Source organism: Cyprinus carpio, chromosome B22, assembly GCF_018340385.1.
Source record: "Cyprinus carpio isolate SPL01 chromosome B22, ASM1834038v1, whole genome shotgun sequence".
NCBI classification, from domain to species: Eukaryota; Metazoa; Chordata; class Actinopteri; order Cypriniformes; family Cyprinidae; genus Cyprinus; species Cyprinus carpio.
Window position 1 is genome coordinate 21,637,843 of NC_056618.1, and position 17,903 is coordinate 21,655,745.

A 17,903-nucleotide genomic window follows, 5' to 3' on the forward strand; every position below is an offset into this window, starting at 1 on the left:
GCCAAAAATATATGGCGCAGCGCACCGCCCGGCAGTGTTCAGCGCACAGGTTTCACTCTCTAACTCTCATCACTTTGAAGCAAGATGATACAAAAAAAAACCTGGTTGGGAAGCACTGCTATATGCATATGCCTTAAAAAGATCGTCTCAGTTCCTTCTTCGTCTCTAGTGCTAAGTGAGGAAGAATAAAAGAGTGAGGTCAGTTCTGAACTCATTTGCAACTACCAATAGTATCCTAACTTCAGTGTCATTAATGTTCAGTGACCACGACATCATTGCTAAATCCATAAGATTGTGGTAATTGGCCAAACTTCTTATGCTCCAAAAGACCAGTCAGAACATCACTCAGCCTTAAAAAAGCAGATAAGAAATATTGACCAAAAAGATAAAAAAAAGAAAAAAGAAGGAAACTAACTTCTGCAGAATTGGCTAAAATAATGTTGCAGCCTTTGTTATACAAGAGAGGGAACTGGGCTTTTAACAGTTTTTCCTGTAGTATTTGGGAGGAGAGTAAATAGGCAGAATGAATGGAAATGCATTGGGAATGATCTAGTCTCAGATAAACCGACGTCCAAGAGCGAATGTGCGTCTACACAGCTGCATGTATAAACATCTCACTGCAGGCTGCAGACCACCCTCGGTCCAAATCAGCACTCAGTCACACCTGATTTCCTCAACGCTAAGCATATGCGCAGATACTGGCCCCACACGCATACCTTATCAGCTACAACATATTTCATCCTCTGAGCTGGATGGCTCCACTCTGATGGCCAGAATCCCCACTGGCCCTTAGAACTGTGAACACCTCATTGATTATTTTCACTTTAGATTAAAAGCCATTAATTGCCTCCTCTCACCTGCTCTCCCTTCCCTCAGTCTATCACTATTAGTACAGATGCCAGCTGTCTTAAATGGTCCAGACTAAAGCCTTAAAAATAATGGTTCTAATTAGAACCAAGAGGGCTTTACAGCTTGATTCCATAGCAGGACAAATAAATGTAAATTTATGACGCTATAGGAGAACTTTGTACCGAAAATCTGGTAAAGCAAACAAGGTGCTTCTCTGTTAGTGGATGATGCCAACCTGAGGAGCCTACAATCTAACATCAAGAACTTCTCAAAGAACAAAAACAGACATTTGGTGAAAAATTGCAACAACAAACAACATTCTGAAAGGAAATTAATGTAATAAGCCTAATACTGCATCTAAAGGTACCTAGATTCAACTTAACCTAAGAATTCAAATTTGAAACATTTTACCAAGTTTTTATATGATGCATAAATGTAACATCAATAACCTGTGTAATCTTTAAAGAAACTAACATCCACATTAGGAACCCTATGAAATAAAAAAGGGGACACAACTAGAATTCAATGGTTAAGTTGTATTTACAACATTGTTTCAGAACAGTTCAACCCAAATATTCAGATGTGTACAGCATATTTTATGGAGGACTGTTTCCTGAACCTGGGAAGACTGTGCTCAAAGGTTGTTTCTATAAAGTGGGGCAATTCCAACTTTGCAAGGACAGTTTGGCACTTGTGACTCACAGCCTGTAAGTACATTTTCATAAAGAATTTGCCACTGATGATTCAAACCCGAGATTTAAGCAGTGTAGAGCAGAACTTGTTGTTTGTCATTTTTCTGATCACAAATGCAGACATGGTTTTATGTTTACGCGACAAGATACGTAACTTAACGTAATGCGTAAAAAGAGGGTATAAGTCATTGTGATCAGTAATTATGTCCCCAATGGATGCAACAAATGCCTCGTTTGTAATGGGTTTTATTGGTTTTGTCTCGTCGCACCGGGACACGGCATCACAGAATGGTAAGGGGCGTAACATTTCCGTCACACGCTTGAGGTATTCGGCCAATCACAACCCACTGGATAGCTCACTTTTCAGAACAATGTGCTTTGAAAAAGTCGACGCTTTTCAGAAAGTTGGACCATAGAGGAGCAACAATAATATACAGTATGTGGAAAATAATGTGTTTTTTGAGCCTTAAACCACATAAACACATTGCATTACACCAAATACAGAAAATAATGTTCTTTTTAGCAACATCATATGACACTTAAAAAGGTCTTTAAAGAACCTTTCAATGAACAGTTTTTATAGGAACACTTTAGAACATTTTAATAATCTAAAGAACCATTTTCCACTTTAAAGAGCTCTTCGTTCAATGGAAAGTTTCCATGGATGTTAAAGGTTCTTCATGGAACCATCAATGCCAATAACTCAAGAACCCTAAAGCACAAACATCGTTCTTGATAAGACAAGGATGAAACGATAACACACAAAACCCTTAACACACAGCATTGTAATATCACAGAAATTAATCAAACCCCCAAAATGTCAGAACGGAAACACAGTCATTAATATTCAGGATGTTCATTCAGATTTTGTATTCAAGAGGCTGTAGTGATGGTATTACGAATTAGAGAGGGTCAGTCTGTCTTTATTAGTGGGCATGCTTGGGTCACAGACATATGTATATCAAAGTATGAATTGTGTGTGCGATTTCCTGCATCAAAACCCTTCTACATCTTGCTTGTTCTTTCATGTTTTGTACCTGCCACACTCTATCTGAGCTCAATATGAAATGGATATACCATTGACCAGCCTACCATGCGCCTATAGCTGTCACTACACACCTGCTGGCAATATTGCATTGTGTGTGTATTCAGTAAAACAACACAGAAAGAGTCCCGCAGGCAAACGTGCTGGGGTGGACGTGTGGGCATACATTCTCATTTCATTTAAACACACCGGCTCTCGTAAAGGTGTGCCTTTAAACAAGGAGCCGTGTGACTCACTCCTGGCACCTGTGGATGTGTCTAAAAAAAGGCTGCAGATAAATCAAAACCATGCAAACCGGGCTGCAAATAATGAAGTCACATACTCCGCATATTCAGCCATTTAGTAAATGTCTTTTTCATTCAGAAGTTTTATATTCATTTATTTATGTAGAATATGTGCTTTATGTAGAATACTTAAATTTAGATCGCCTCAAAGGTAAAATGATTTTTCTAAAATTAGTAATATTTTTTTTTTTTTTTTTTTACTGGCTCACGTGAAGGTTTGTCTTCAACCAATCAGCCTCGTGACTTACTCCTGGCACCTGTGGATCTGTCTAAAAAAGGCCGCAGATAAATCAAAAGCCTGCAAACCAGGCTGCAAATAATGAAGTCACATACTCAGCATTGCCATATGGGGCAAATAGGCTTTGGCAGTGAGGGGTCAATTCATCATCTTTAAATTCATCCACTGTGGTTTAACCCAAGAATCAGCTTCTCATCCAACCCGTCATTAAAACTGCTGCAAGCTCAATGTAAAGCCAGTGTAAATTTGAAATAGACCCAGTTTAGTTCTAGTACACATTCTCTGTCTAATTGCACACTATTTAATGTGGAATAGTATTTTTTACTTTTTTTCAAATAATCATCAAAATAACTTGCTCTGCTTCCAGAATAGCTTTCCCTTCTGAGTGACATCACTACTCAACTCCACCCCTTTTTACAATTCAGTCACTTTTAATGGATAAAATGAAACCTCACACAAAATAAATAACTTACATTTACAGTAAAAAAAGGCAGCTGTGCTTGTAAACTTTACAGTAAAAATACAGTAGCAACTTTGAGGTTTTACAGATTGAATTTACAATAATGGTTTAAAAAAAGTGAATAATATTAATATATTACAATTTCTAAAACTGCGAAAATACTGTTCACAAGCAGTTTTTCCACAAGCTGAGGTAAATACCAATTTGCAGAAAGTGTGAAGTGTCATGCATGACACCAACATAATAAAATATAAAACATAACAAAACAAAAAAAATTAACTGTAAGTAGAAATAATTATTTCAATAAAAGTCAAATAACATATGAAATAAAATAAAAAAAATCTTATGTGAATAGTTAGAGAATTCTGGGAAATCAATTTACGGTTTTTCCGCTGTAAATAATAGGATGACGTTGTTCTTTTTCACTTCCAAAAACTAGATTTAACAGTATTTTATTAAATTGAAATACCCATTACGTTCATGAAATGCCCATTAGATCTATTGCAGTTTTTCACTGAACGTACTGTTAACCAGTTACAGTAACTGCAGACTTTTACCTTTAAAATTACCATCATTACTGTTACAGTGTACTTTTATCATGTTTATCATGCAATTGCTTTACAGAAGCAAAATTGGTGTTTCATGTTCACTTTAAAGACCTAATGACAGTCGTTTCCATGCTTAAGTATTCTTACAAAACAGTAGGCAAATGACAGCTAATATCAGATAAAAGCAAAATAATGCGGTTCCAGCCAATTGTTTTACAACCGAACAAAAGCAGTTCTACATATATATTTTTAACTGTAATAGAAAAATACATTGCATTTCATTGTAAATGTTCCTATAGATTACATTTTAGATGCCTAAATATAAATGTTTATATGAACTTTGATACAATATGAAATTTGATATAATACAAAATGAATACATAATATGATGTACAAAAAGTCAAAGCACAAATTGTCAAATTTTGTAGTATACGATCATCCAAACAGCTTCAAAGCTGAAAAAAAAAAAAAAAAAAAAAAAAAAAAAATACCTCGACTAAAAGCCACAAGACTCTTATTTCAATTGCATGTGGTTTTAATGCTCGGAGCTCGCAGATATTCCAGCTGCCGCTGTGTGCTGTAATGAAACAGGTGTGGTTGTAGTGTAGCTCCCTAATCACATTGATTTCTCTCCATGCTGTGGTAAAGAGCTTTCTGAAGCCCTTGCAGAGGGAGCTATTCTGTCTTTTATCAGTATTCCGGTGTAATCGGCGTCTGCTGTTAAAATGACAGCGAGTCAAAGCGGGGACCCCAGGCTTCGGCAGTCGCTGCGTATTTGTGAGGTTATAAATCAAACGATGGCGCTCTCCCCCGTCCCGTATCTTTCCCAGCACCCCCTCTCTGTCGTTTACATCCATCAGTACGTTTTATTTCCAAAGACAAAAAGATGCTCTGGTGAACGCATGCCAAGAAGATTCCCTAAACCGTTCGCTCTTTTATTATTATAAAGACTCGAATGAAATATTGTACAAAAAGTAGACAAGGATAGGGAATCTCATTTTTGCACTACTTCTTCAAGCCTGTAACAGCCAATAAAACAAAAACACATATGCAGAGTTATTAAATGTATAGAAATATCAATAATCTTCAGAAGAAAAAGCTGGAAACACCATCTGAAGTCTATACAGAACACCTGTTTTTGTTTGTACGGTCCTCGTATGGGTTTTATAAATGCCCTGAATCTGGTTTGGGATGCATTTCTAAAACCTAACCATCTTCTGAAACTCTGATAGTGCCAGGGAAGATCTGATAAAGCCGCGTTATCTTCAGCTGAAGGATGCAACACATCTCACTAAACCCCTGCTCACACAGATCAGCATGCAGGTGGCTTTCCAAATGAATCACTTCTCATCAATGGAGGGGATATTGATCAAATAAATTGTAAAAAAAAAAAAATCTCACGGGCTTGGTTTCTTTAGCAGTTTTACACATAAATGATTGAATTCGGAATTGCATTCCTACCTCTGTGGGCTGTTCCGTTGACCACGTATTGCTGCGGAAAAGCAGTTTGTTATCCCTTGCCAGCGCTGAGGACTCAGACCGACGGAGATACGGACTGAGCTGGCGCGCGCGCGCGCGCGCGAGAGAGAGAGAGAGAGAGAGAGAGAGAGAGAGAGAGAGAGAGAGAGAGAGAGAGGAGAGAGAGAGAGAGAGAGAGGGGGGGGGGAGAGAGACTGAGAGAGAGAGAGAGCAGAGAGAGAGAGATCAGAGAGAGAGACCTGCAACTGGATCAGTGTAGCCTGACTCCTCAACGAATGACTCCTCTGAACTGGTTGCTTTTTAGTCAGTCAAACGCAACTAAAGTAATGACTTTACGACTCTTTTTTGTGTGTGTGTGTGTCTGTGTGTGTGTGTGTGTGTGTGTGTGTGTGTGTGTGTGTGTGTGTGTGAAACGAAAACATACAACCCGGTCAATTTAGTCCGATTATCAAACTAATAAATCGACTCTTTTTGTGAATCAAATATAGGTAGCCTACCAGTGCAAGTACAGTTCCCAAGCAAATGACTCTCATGAGTTGGTTCTTTTGATGAATCACTTAAAACAGCGGTTTAATTAACGGAATATGCACGTTGACGGCTGGAACCAAAATCGCGTAGCCTACTCTCTCTCGGGCTTTATCACAATTTTTAACCCTGGGTCATTCTAAACTCTGGGTAAACAGAATACATCATACTGTTCGTTCATCGCTGCTCATAATTTTCCCGGGGTTAACAATTAAACCTGTGTATTTAAAAGATGACACTTGTACACTGCACATAAACTCCAGGTTCCCAGCAAACACAGAACGTTCCCCTAACGTTCCCGTATGGTTCCCATTTGGTTATTTTTTTGGGAACCAAACAAGAACGTTCTAGGAACGTTCCCTGTAGGTTATTTTTAGGTTATATTTTTATAACCTAAAGGGAATGTTCCCGGAACGTTCCCCTAAACTTAAGGGAACGTTCAATTTACGTTAAGAAAACTTTCCTGGATAACCAATAGGGAACGTTCTTGGGAACGCTCTGGGAACCAAAAACTAACGTTCCCAGAACGTAAAATTGTTAGCTGGGTTAACGTTCTTTGCCACTGATTGGATGAACGAAGCGGCACGTGATCCCTTTACGTAAAGGCTCTAGCATTGCTCATTAGTAGGCTACAAAGTTTTTCCTGAATCGACTTTTCGAAAAAGGTAAGAACAAAACACTCCAGTTTATTTGTTTTACATCACAATTTAACACTTTTCCCCTCAAAAGCTAAAACGGCTGTTTATGTGTGCATTGTTTTTCTGGGACTGAATATGAGTTTTTTTTAATCAAAACATTCCAATACTGGATCTTTTCACAATGAACACGTTTGTTAAAAATGAGGATAACCCTGCTCCGGAGATGAGATTCATAACATATCACTTTTGTCCACTAGGAAAAAAAAATGGTTCTATAGGCTATTAACGCGCGTAGTATGAATATAATCCAGACATAGCCCATTACATTTATCATGTGCTGTAACCTATACTGTAGCTATATCAGTGCAGTTCATCCCCTCCTGTGGCCTCTGGATAGCGTCCACTGGATGCTAAGAATCTCACTAGAAATGGCAGGCTATCTGGTGACTTTTAACCTGCTGTTTTCCCTCTTCACATACTGTTTTTGTCTAGAGGATATTGTAGGGAAGTATCCTATTTCGGACTCTTCAGAGCCTGTTCTTTTAAGTGAATCCAATCCATACCAGTACTCCGAATAACAAATGAGCCGGATTCCTTTTAGTAAACACTTTAATTGGTTACTGAATTAATCTGACTAAGGTGTTGTGTTGTAAGGCTCCTGAGACTTAAATTTGTGTAACTATAGTTACTTACTGTTCACATGACAACCTCTAAGTCTAGCTAAATAGGACATTTGCTTTAACAAGTAGGCCTAGAAAATTTACTCATATGAAGAAAAAAAAAGTTAATAAAATGTTCATTTTTCTAAGTATTTTATTTAATAGGCTATATATGTAGGTCAAATTATTGAATTGTATTCATTCTACCTCAAAAGTCTATTTAACCTTTTGCAAAAATTTACATTTATTATAAACCATTACATTTACATTTCTCATTTATTGATCTCACATGTGGCAACCGACTGCTGATAATTTAGACTTTCTTAATATTTATTCTTCAAAAGTACCAAACAAATCATTCATGTAATCTTTAAGGAATTGGAATCCAAAAATCATCAAATTCCCTACGATCCAAATCTCTTAATTCACATAGGCCTACACTTTGACGTTGTGGGAGTGAGAACGGGTTAATATACATACCGAATAAAAGCACAGATGGTGCACAGGATCATAAGAATCCATATCTCAGATTATATATATATATATATATACACATATACACATACACACACACACACACACATACATACATACACACACACACACAACACGTTATTATTGGATTTACTGCAACGGCTTATTTCTTGACCGTAACATCTAAACTGGAGATCCACGAGACGCGCATGTCTCTTAATCCGCATAAATTCATTTTTCATACAGCTTCGGGTTTTTATCCGTTGTCTTTTCCAGCGGCCACCAAGCACATCTGTTTTCTCACTCTGAGCACGTAGCGCGCCTCTGTCAGCGCGTGTCTCTACCCGCGCGAGCAAGCGCGCGCCCACGCGAGCAGGCAGGAGCCTTTGACGTCATAGAGAGGCACTCCGCCAGAGCGCGAGCAGCCACAGCTGCCCGCATGTGTCAAATCAATCTTTCACGTGAATGACTGTGCAGCTCCCCCTCTGGCATCCTGAAACATCCTCAGAGAGATTTCAGGCACTGAATATAGGTGAATGGAGGGTGAGAGAGGCTCATTCACAAAAAGTCTTGCCTAGTGTTTGCCTACACTGGACCTGTTTTAGATTTTAACTTGTTAGAATTCGTTTAGTCGGCATGAGAAGTGAACTAAACAGGATAACCGACCATCTTAAGTGGGAGTACAAATAATGGGGAGTGCATATTCAGTCCGAAAGGCACAGTAAACATCATAGGAAGCTTATTATACATCTTGCTGCCTCACAGCAGCAAGTCAATCACTAAGCAGGTGGTGTTTTGGAAATAAAGGTTACTATAGGAACCTTCTATAGGACTTCCAAGACACCATGCATGTCACATCTATAAATTCAAGAAAACATCAAACATACTGTAACTATTTAAACATATAAGAGACATTAGTGACTGCTTGTCCTTTTACTCTGGATGCAAAAGTAGAAAAATAGTGCTGGAACTACCTTCAAACACATATGCTCACAGATAGCAGAGGAGCTTTGACATATCTGGCTTGATGGATTTACAAACTTTCTACAGGATCAGTGCTACTGATGCAGGGACTCACAGGATAGCTTCTATAAAGATAGAAGCTCCCTCAAGATCAGCAACATATGCTTTTAGGAGAATGATTTGCAGCTGTAGGAAGCATAACTGAGCTTTCTTTTGCATCTCTGCGACTTGGGTTAGATTTGAGATTCTGTTGGAGCTGGAGTTTAAATGGATAATTCACCTAAAAATGAAAATTCTGTCATCATTGCTCACTCTAATGTCAATTCAAATCTTTACTAAGCACAAAAGAAGATATTCTGAAGGACGCTGGAGCCCAAACAATATTGTATGCCATTGGTGTTCTTTATATAGATAATACAAGTTTGGAGCAAAATGATGGTGAAAAGTATTTTCTTTTTTGAGTAAACTATCTCTATTAAAGGTCAAAAGGTGTCTTCAAAGGTTAAGAAAAACAAACATTCTAGACAGAAAGGATTGAGAAAGTACGAGAACCTCTCGTTCATTCAAAACATTGTCTATTCAACTTATATCAATTTCAGCACCATGGACAGTGCCACAGCAGTAATGCTTAAGGACATCTATTGGCCAAAAGAGTTAAAGACACAGGGGCTCCACAGCTCTAAGGACATCAAGAAAAATCACAAAATACCATTCTTAAAGCATCTTGGTTTATTGGCTTTAGATCTGACTATCCCAACCAAACCAACTCCAGTCTCTTCCTTAAAGACATACACCAGCATTCACTTCAACAGAACTGTCAAAATTACTTCCAGTTCCAATTTACCCAAACACAAAATCTACTCCTCATACTCAGCCTAACCAACCTTGAGGTCTAGGAGCTTGTTTTACTTTAACTTGCCTCTGTCTGCAGCCATTTTACCAGTCTGACAGTCTCTTCATGCAAAATATTTTTAAGCTGTTACATCTGACTGCATGTTTTTTTTTCCTATTATAGAGATCTTAAAGAGCCCTGTCAGCCTCTGTTTTTTTTTTTTTAGTTTTACCATGTTAATCCTCAAACCGATCTCCTCAGTTGTTGCCTCACTACCCTGCTCCACAAAATAGGGCCAAGCACAGACAAATGATCCCCTCTTTAAGACAAATAGCCACTCTTTTAAGACCGATAGTGTGGAGGAAGGAGAGTCCCATCCATATACTTCATAGCATCGACCCCAGTTTAAGTTGATTGGGGTTGATCTGGGTTTGGCGAGCCGCTCTTTGCCCCTTGGCTCAACAGTCATTTATCCCAATGGCACCACTAGCATGCAAGGAAGAAACTTGTTGATGGTAAAATCCCACTGCTTCTCGGTAGGAACGTAGTTAGATGGTAAATGCTTAACTCTAATAAAGATCATATAACCTGTCAGATCTTAAGAGTTGTAGATAATTGGACTTTAAATTTTGGCGGGTCCTTTCGAGGGGTTCTCCATCTGCCAAGCAACTCCCATTGAGATGAAAGGATAGCTTTCTCCCTCACTTGCTTGGGAAAATTGTTGGCTTACATAATCTCACTTAAACCATCTCCCTCCCTTTTCCTTTCTAGTCTAGAAACTAATGATTCCTTCTTAAAGCAATTAAGATATTTGGGGAGGGTATGTTAAGTAAAATCGCACATGATATGCAATGCTATTTAAGAAATCAAAAGCACGTCTAGTTTATCCTAACAAAAGCCCAAACTGGATCCTCAGGTGTGATTAGAACTGACAAGAGAGATATTTAACAGTAATGTTAATTCTCTGTATTAAAACTACTTTTTACACATTGAATCATAAAACTCATGCGTTTATCTTTAGTCTACCTTTGTCTTACATGAATCATACACCATGGCAACAAGAATCTAAATTTGGAATATTGGACATTTCTGTTTTCTTGTAATTGTTTCTTGTTAATAAACCCCTGGCCTTCGTTTTGAATCTCCCCAGGGCTTGGTGTATTGGCTGCAGTTGTGCTATTACTGCACAACTTAATGGCCCAGGATCTATTTTTATCCCTCCGTCAGGGATCCTTTCGAACTTGATTATCTAAAGATGCATGGGCAGTCATTGATTCAATTTATCTACCACTTAAAACTGAGGGAAGCAGGCTCTTTCATGGGGCAATGAGAATGTTTAAAGCCTTTGGTGACCTTTGCAGACATGGTCATGTTGCTCAGCATGAGTGACAAATGAAGTGTCAGCATGAAGGTAAAGATAGAGTCATTTAAAGGAATGGATGTTCTTCTTGTCTGGGGTGGAACAGGTGGGCATTGCAACTCTTTCAGATTGTTTCAGGAAACAAAGACCTTTACACTTAATTTGAAATATGCATATTAAATAACCTCCTACTTTGACCTAATCGAAACCAGTAGTTAGGGCTGCACGATTAATCGAATGTGATTGGCATGCATATCTTGTCAGTAAAGTCAGTTCTGTGATTAGTTGTAAACCTCTGGCCTTCGAATGGAGATTAACTACTGATGCATGACAATTGCAGCTTCTACCTAATCGCAATTTATGGCCTTTGTGATTTAATTTTGATTAATCGTGCAGCCCTACCAGTATTAAATTAATAACATACATGCAGACATAAATTTAAAAAAAGTATCATCACATTTCATTAACCCTTAATTGTCCCTTAATGAGGGTTTACTCCAAACTTTTACAGAGCGATTGCTTAAGGAAATATACATTTTTTATATGATAAACTATATATCTTTTTTTTCTTTTTTTTTTGCTTCAACTATGCATTTATGCTGTATTTTTGTGGATATTTGGTAGTTTTTTACCTATTTACTGCACAATTACTTAACTATGCCATGAATCACTTTAATGATGACCTTAATTAAATCTAAATTTAAATCTAAAATAGTATTTGGAAATTGCTCTATGTGTTAGGGATAGAATACTCCCATCTGTCTGTGGAAAAACTTTGGGAATTATAGTTAAAGAAAGAAAGTGCAATGACCACATATCAAGCAGAGGTCAATAGGGACTCACAACTTTATGATATATATTTTGTGAATATATATTTAAACATTCTAAAATACATTCAAACTCTGTATTTTTGTTGTTGTCTGATATATTTTGAATTGTTTTCTTTTGCAAATGATTATACATAAATTTGCAAAAATGTTACAAGTAACCACTAAAAGACATGACTGTAATCACATACTATTTATTTCAGCAAATTATTTATCACAGATGATTTATTTTTTAGAACAAGAGATTAATTTTGAAAAGTAAATAAAACCGACACAATACCAAACAAAACAACAGCACCAATAAACAGTAATGAACAGGAGTAAAGAGTTCACAGAACAATAAAACTCTCTCTCTCTCTCTCTCTCTCTCTCTCTCTCTCTCTGTGTGTGTGTGCGTGGTGTGGTGTGTTATGTCTACCCCTTCACAATGTTGTGCATGTCTGATTTTATTTGCCAAAATCTAAAAAATGCCCCAGACACCTGCATGTGTGTGTGAGAGAGAGAGAGAGAGAGAGAGAGAGAGAGAGTGAACATGCTTGTTCCATGTTGCCTTTGTGCTCTAGTATTAGTCTTTCATTTATGTATGGACATTTTTCAGATTTATGCCAGTTTTGTTGATTTTATTTGCCAATTTCTATAAAAATGCTCTCTGTTGAAGTCTTACACGTGTGTGTGTGTGTGTGTGTGTGTGTGTGTGTGTGTGTGTGTGTATGAGATAGAAGGTTCATTCCACTTTGTGTTTATGGTCTAGGACCAGACCTTTATTTAAATGTAGAAAGATTTATACTGGATTTATTTGTTTATTTTTGACAAATGAAATGATTAAAAAAAAAATAATGTTTTAAATTTTCCCATTCATTTTCAATGTAGGGTCAGTCGGAACCCAAGGACCTTAAACTGTATTTTTTTTATTTTATTATTTTTTATTTTTATTTTTTTACACACCGTTAGAACAACCAAATCAAGCCCAGATTGTGTGCATGGTAAAACAGATTTAGGAAAAGTCACAGAGTCTCATGCCCCTGAGATGAAGGGAACACTTTTTAAAAATGAAGTAATCTTTCAATGGGGTCAGCTGGACCCCAAGGACTGATTAAGGGTTAAATAGGCTATATTTTTATAATTGTCCATTTTAGTAGTCTAAATGCAGTTTACAAAATTTATAAAACCTAAACAAACCCAGAATCTTGCATACAGTAAATACTAGGGTTGGGAATCGTTAGAAATATTCCGGTTCCGCCTAACGGTTCCATTTCCATTAAAATCATTAAACAACTATTAAAAAAATAGTGGTAAGAAAAAAAGAAAAGAAAACTCACCTACTCAATGCTCAATAATGTTTATTATTTACTGTCAACTTAATTTAAAGGTTGGCAATGTCTAAATTCAACATATATTACAATATACAGCTCTCAACTCTTCATAAGTAGGGTTGGGTATCGTTAGAAATTTTCCAGTTCCGATTCCAGTTCCATTTAAATTAACTATTATGTTTTTTTACTAATTTACCTTCATTTAATGTAGTGTTGCTGGAAGGTAGTAAGTAATGTTGAGTAATGCTAGTCCATCAATCAGCATGTGCTTCAAAGTTGATGTTTTTTACACTATCAATAACATTTTGTTTTTCAAGCAGGAATAAGCTGGTTTGCCAATTAGTCCCTTGAGGGCTAAGACACTTGCTCATTTCCCCAAATTAATGAAATAAACTGTTATACTTATAACCATGTATACACACACACTCCATAAAGCCCCTATTTTACAAATAATAATGCAGTCGGTAGATGGTGTGATGCAGTGGTTTCCACATTTATAAACATTTAAAATGCATGAAAATAAATATTTTCTATCACTCTGTTTATCACTTTTGAAATGACCTGTACACTAAATAATCTAACCCTCATACTTGCATAACAATATCAGTTTATTTATTTAGTGGTCCAAGTTGAAGTCATTATGTATATTAATGACAATATGTGACAAATGTAATGTAATTTAGTGGCGGCAGGTGCTGCATGCTGCTGGTACATGCATAGTCAGACAAAACGACGTGCACAGCTATCAAAGGCGCGAGTGCGCGTACAGTGGTGGAAAACGATGTGTTCAGCAGTTAAAGACGCTGCGCGGCGCCTCTGTGGAGTGCGCATCATGGAAACAATGTGCTCAGTCAGTAATTAAAGAGGCAGGGCAGCATTTCTGTTATTTGGATTGTGATATTCTTTACAGGAAACACCGGCGCAAGGCTGCTCACACATCTTGGTCATGTGTCGCACCAGAACCGAAACTTAGAAATTGCTCAAGGTTCCGGTTCTTTTCAAAAAACAGAACTGGTTCTGAATAAGAACCGGTTCTCGGTTCCCAACCCTACGAAATTCACTGAGAAAACTCAAATAACCAAAGCAATACAACATTTGCAGAAATATTTTTCCGTTTTAAATGTCCTAATTTACATAAAGAGCGAGAAAGACAGGCGGCGTGCATTGCTCCCTTTCCTTTGTTTCTCTCTCTCATTCTCTCCAACACACCCTCACGCTCACACACGGAAATGCTTGCAGCCACAAAAAAAAAAAAAAAAAAATCTACCCACATAATGGAGGTCTGAAGTCAGGCTCTGTTTTGAGCCTGATCTGTTTACCATTTAACTATTCGTTTGCATAAAAAAACCAAAAGACTGCTATAAAGTGTTGAGGATAAAGGCAGGCAGAAATGAGATAGGTCTAATCTTATTTCAGCTTTGACTAAAAGACTGATAGGACGTAAGAGAAAATAAGGAGAATTCTGCATGATGTGTCTAGCGCTCCGAATTGAGGAGGATATCACTTATGGATGTACATTAAATATTGACAGCAAGCAAACAGATGCACCAAAATGGACATGCATGTTTGTGAAGACACTTATGCTGCAGCAATTTGCATATCTGCAGACAAGACCTTTCATTTTCAGAGTGATGGTGAGATGCTTGTGCCCCCTCAGATTTCTGAGTCAAGTGGATCCAATCAAACCTTATCTTTCTGTTACATCAAGTTGGGATTTGAAACCCGGTTTTCTTGCATGCTAAATGAATACAATATTACTACACAAATAGGTCTTACACTTACATAAAGAATTACTAAAGGGATTTCTGTTTTGGTCATATCTTATCTCATCTAGGTCACTAAGTGAGCCGTGTCACTTGCAAAGATTGGCAAATCCACCAACTAGTAATTTTTCACACATTGAGAGTCTTGAGAACTTATAAAAATGGCTTTACAATCCTGGTGGACTCAACAAAACATATGCACCTTACCTCCCAGAAGTAGTGTTGATGTCTGAATTTGAGATTAGTGAGACAGTTGATAAAGGCATGATAGAAAAACTTGAATAATACTGATCCCAGATGCACCAGTTTACACTATAAATCTGTATCAGGGGATAAATATATACCAACCCTACTAAAAACAGCCACCCTGATGTATGAGGATATTAGTTGGACATTGTGTTGAAGTGTTATGGCATGTATGGCTCTCTAATACAAAATAAAACTGAAGAGGAGAAGCATTGTCCTTGAGGGAAAAAGTTTTACCTCCAAAATACACTGTTAAAGTCGGTGAACTCACAGTTCTTATTGAAGTTACAGTCCCTCCAGTGTTGTAAGTCTCACACACACTGACAGTGTCGCCACTAGTAATCAAAGACTCAGAGAGCTCCATTCAAAGGATTATGGGCTTGTAATTTTCACATTTGCTCAGTGCCACTGGACAAGCCACTAAACAGGGTATATCATCTATTGAGCTGTGAGCAGGTAAAGGGGCTTATGCTCTGAAAATTGCTATTTGCCTCCATCCTCCGAGACCAAATGGGGATTAATTGAGTCTAATTAAAGCACATCTCCACTGCAAGCACTAATGTGGTCAATATCTATCCAGTAAGAGAATGTCCTCAATTATCCCAGCTTCACAATTATCATCATCATTACAGCAGTGTCATTTTACGCCAGTATTTTAGAGTTATCTTTTCAAGACCTGTTTCCTGTGAGAAAACGAGAAAGAATTTTATTCCACCATTGCATGTCCCTCAATGCCATTTCCCTTTTCTCATTTGTCAGTTTTCCTCTCTCCTTCGTTCCCTCCAACTTTCAGACAAGGCCTTGTCGGCAGGTGATGGATTGCAAGAGTCTCTCGGTTATCTCAGGAGTCACAGGTAATCTGGAATATGCCAGATGAGACCCAGGTTTGCCAAATGAGCCATTGCAAACACACATATGCACGGAGACACAAATACATTTACTATTGATTCAACAAACCAAATGCCCCATCACTCAACTGATTAAATACAGCCCTATCCAAGATACCACTCTCAACACCAGTCTCCCTCTGCACCCACTCTTAGGTGATGCAATACTGCATGGATGGTTGGGAAATATTCCACCAAAAGTTCTGCACTAAGGGAGCACAGCATGAGCACTTGTGAGCACCCTTTTGAATCAGAAAATAACAAATGGGATACCCTACAAACTTAAGGACTTGTGAAAACGAAGGCTACAGCATTGCATTAAGTATGCTGTTTGGGACAATGTAATGCCCTCTAGTCAAAAAACCAATGGACAGGCACTTGAATTTACAGCAGGCAATAATTAATCTATTCACCTGGACAAAGACACTTTATGGAAAGTGAGACTTTGCTTTTTTTGAAGAAGGTGGGTTAGCAAGATGGGAATTAGCTTATGGGTCATAGAAAGCTGTGATAAAAATGACTGCAACAAATACATGTTGGACCTTCAATGTAGTGAAATTGGACAATTTTTATTTGTTTAAACAGTTATCTGAAACAACTTACAGTACACTTTTACTACAAGGGCAATTGTCCAACCTGGGGCACCTTGCTCAAAGGCACAATGGCTGTAAATCATGAATCACCACTTTGCAGTTTAAACCCATTAGTTTCGGATTACCAGTCTGGCATTTTCCCTTCCTGACATTCGAGAATAATTAATAACCCAAGTTCTTAAAAAATGAGTCTTACGGTCACCACAACTCAAGTCATACTGCTAATCCTCAACATCTGGGACAGAGACAGACCCGCTGGGGGCAAATTGCTACAGGTTTAGCTAGCACAATCAACAGAAGAAGTTTAGGCCAGCACGTACACTGGCTCCTGTTGACTGAACCATGACACTGGCTAAAGAAAACTTACAGATTGAAACCAGTGGGCAAGAACCACCTATAGCTTAAAGCGACACTAACTTGGTCTCCTTGGAAAAAAATTTGAATCATCAGTTGCAGAAGTTCCCAGCCAAAAAAAATAAAAACATGTAGTAGGAGGTTCTGAAAGGCAAAGCAAACAATTCTTTACTGTCAATGGCATTTTTTACCTTCCAAACTAGCCAAGGCAGTATGGTTCAGTGAATTGAGGTGGAATGAGAGAATGAGAGGAGTAGTTCTGAGTTTTAGTGGCTCATTGTAGATTTTTGTGGCAGATAAAATGTGTTTTAATTTGCCAAGTGCTAGAGGGGCTGTTGATAACTCAGATGCAGGAGAAAGCACCAAAAGGCGGGATTGCTTTCTCTCTCTCTCTCTCTCACTAGCTTTCGTTCTTCGCTCACATTGGCGCTCCTGCATGTTTCCATGGTAACGGAGCACAGCAGCGATGCAAGGCGAGTCACATGCCAAAACTGAATGAGATACAAATACAATACAAATACAAATTCTTTCTATCTATCCAACCTGTCCATCTATGTCTCGCATGAACACCTCAGCCATAAATTGAGTGTGACAGATAAACAGTGCAAATAAAATGATGCATGCAAAAACTGGAAACGGAAATGTAATCAGAACTTCAAATTCTGAAAACCAGCATAGTTTTGCATTTGCATCCTATAAATAGAGTATCAGAATCTATCGTACCAATTTGTACTAGGTATTGACTTGATCCAAATGAGATCATCACGTTACCCAGAAGGTGAAGGCTCGGATCAGAGGAGGATGATGCACGTAGTGTTTAGAAGTTCTAAAGTATATTGGAACATTCACAATCTCTCCGGCCGACCGAACAGAT

At 37.9% G+C, this 17,903-nt stretch overlaps 1 protein-coding gene across 5 annotated transcripts in view; it reads right to left on the reverse strand.

Annotated features, from left to right (window-relative positions):
* LOC122141800 (protein phosphatase 1 regulatory subunit 29-like) overlaps positions 1-17,903 on the reverse strand; it is a 125,537-nt gene that overhangs the window by 97,932 nt on the left and 9,702 nt on the right. For 3 of the 5 annotated variants that reach the window (XR_006158112.1, XM_042749961.1, XM_042749962.1), the window contains exon 1: positions 5,578-5,680. The exons of 1 other annotated variant lie outside the window; for it this stretch is intronic. The gene's annotated coding sequence lies outside the window, so the exon portion shown is untranslated. Of the gene's footprint in view, positions 1-5,577; positions 5,701-17,903 lie in introns of those variants that run through there. One more of the 5 variants, XM_042749964.1, reaches the window with a different exon arrangement.